Below are 2,886 nucleotides of genomic sequence, written 5' to 3' on the forward strand. Positions count from 1 at the left end.
TCCTAACTTTTGAATGATTTGATAAATTGAAAAATACTTATTCAATATTTTAGGGAAACCTATCTGTCAGACTATAAAATATTTTTTTAATCAAAATACCTTATTGACCAACGAGTAATATCCAATCATTTCCGCATTGAGGATAATAAACACAAAAATAACAATACACCTAATTTAAAACAATAAAGCACAGAGAGAAACTAGTCCAACCAGTTTGACTAGTTGCGGAATAGCCTTGAAACTGTCCACAACGTTATGCGGAAATAAAAATATCACATTTTCGAGTACATTTAGTGATATTAAAATTCTATGGTTTTTGAATTAGCATAATTTACGAGTAGTTTAAACAAGTAGAAGACGATCAATGTTTAACTAAGTAATGTAAATAAGTTTTGTTTGAGGACCTATTGTGAAACTAGTAAAGTTCCGGTATCATCATAATGATTTTTTTTATCTTAAATTCTGTTTAGACCTAATATGTGTTTTTAGATTTCAAGTAAAATGTGAGTTTCTATATTCTACAATATCTTCCGAATGCCTGAACCGATTTTGGTGCATTTTGAATTTAAGAGAAAATCCCATTTTAACTTTGTTTAAAAGCAATTATAGAAACAAATTACACTATTATCTAAAATTTACATTAATTTTATTGTTAAAACACAGAAAAATTAAGCTGTTCTAGTCAAAATTAAATTTCATTTTAGATAAACAGGGAAAACACAAGTAAAACCACGTGGAAAACCTATAGAAGGAAGTTAGACACACATGAATACAAATTAATACACGATTTTGCCACTTGAAGTCACGTGCAGTCAATTTACACACTTCAAGTCGCACAAATATCACTTAAACAGTCAATAATAATGATTTTCAGAAAAACAGTCTATTTCTGACCATTCAAAAATGAACTCTATCACTAAATCAATAAGGTCGATTTTTATTTTTAATAAATGTTCTGTCAGGTGTCAACTTAAAAAAGATACGTAAAAATCGACTCTATGCTGTCGAGTTAAGGTTGAAAATTGTAATTAGTTAACGTTTTTGTCTATTTTACTTTTATCCTAAGTTTTTGACCTTAGCTTTTATAAGTGGGTCTAAGTGTACTTCACAATTCGCGAATTTATTTTAAAGATTCGTAAAAACGTTTTACAAAAATGAACCTTATGTTTCATGTCCATAGAGTGGCTTTTTACATGCCTCTTTTTTGTTTTGTATTTTAAGTTTATTTGCAAGTCTTAATTAATAGAATTTTTGTATGTAATTTAGTATTGTTAAGTTACAAATAGTTTTTGTGTTTTTGTGCTTATCAAAAGCCCGAATTTTTATACAAAGAGTATAGGAACTACCAAAAAGCTCATTTTTTGTGATAATTTAAAATTTTCGTCATCAGCATGCAAGAATTCATTAAAATCTGTTAACTTGTTTTTGTGTAAAGAGATCTCAAACATACAAACCACACAAACAAGAATAGCGTCATATTTTGATAATATTTACTAATTCTCTACACGTGTATGATTAATCAGGGGCCCAGTTACCTAGGCAACACGATTCCCCTTAGTTAGACTGGTTGTCAGACTTTCTAGCTTCTGACTACCTGTAACGACTGTCAAAGATCTATGAATAACAGCCGGGACCCACAATTTAACGTACCTTCCGAAACACGGAGGAACTCGTGATGATATTGATGGTCACCCATCTACGGACCAACCACATCAAGTGTAGCTTAACCTGTGATCAACTCACTTATAGCTTAGCCACGAGCTCCTCATCATTTTTGATGATGACCCTTTCAAAAACATCCCATTTTACCCTTCATCTACGTAACCCTAAGTAAAACGTGATGGTAGTAAACAGTCGTAATTCTATTTGAAAGGCTGTCATGAGAATAGTGATTATGTAATGTTAGCAAATATTAGTTATCGCAAGTCAGTTTAATTTCCTTCCACGTTATATTTACTTAACTATTGACGTAGTTTAACTCGAAAACTGGTCACTGGTCAGTGGTCAATAACACAGGCTTGTTATATTTGTTTAATATTAAAAACTGAAGTGCGAGTTGGATTCGCGAGACCGAGGGTTCAGACCAGGTTTTTAGTTAATAAAATTCGTTGGGTGACAAACAAAGTTGGTAATAAATGATGCATCATACTCAAAAGTTACTTAAAATGTGTCCCACCAATAAGTTTATGGTGTAACAATCTTATTATTGGTCTTTATTATAAGTATTTGTCATCATCTTCATCTATCATGGTCTATTAAACACAGCTTGATGACGGATTCACAGAATGAAGGTAAGACAGTGAATCCTGAATGGTAGGGTTTCAGTATTTACTAATGAGGCCATAGCGCCCATAGCCTAGTGGTACGACCGTTGCACTGCCACGTTAAACGTTCCAGGATCAAATCCAAGCACTCCCCTATGTCTTTTTGCAAGTATATATTACCAAGTAATTATCTATACTCTATGCTAATATATAAAGCTGAAGAGTTTGTTTGTTTGTTTGAACGCGCTAATCTCAGGAACTGCTGCTCCAAATTGAAAAATTATTTTTGTGTTGAATAGACTATTCATCGATGAAGGCTTTAGGCTATAAACCATCACGCTGCGACTAATACGAGCGAAAATAGAAAGGAAAATGTGAAAAAAATAGGGCAGGTGCACCTAAATCATAACTTATATCTTCTACCCACGGGGACGAAGTCGCGGGCAACAACTAGTTGCTTTATAAAAAACGGTAAAGCAAAATATCGTTATTGAATAAAACGCCTACCAAACGACTGCTACAATCATCTTAATATTACTCGAAAATCGCCATATTGGCGTCCATAGCAAAGTACTAATCGCCCTTGAAACTGATACTACAAATACCGTCTATTTACATTGTA

The sequence above is a fragment of the Trichoplusia ni genome, chromosome 17 (genome assembly GCF_003590095.1).
Source record: "Trichoplusia ni isolate ovarian cell line Hi5 chromosome 17, tn1, whole genome shotgun sequence".
Taxonomy (NCBI): domain Eukaryota; kingdom Metazoa; phylum Arthropoda; class Insecta; order Lepidoptera; family Noctuidae; genus Trichoplusia; species Trichoplusia ni.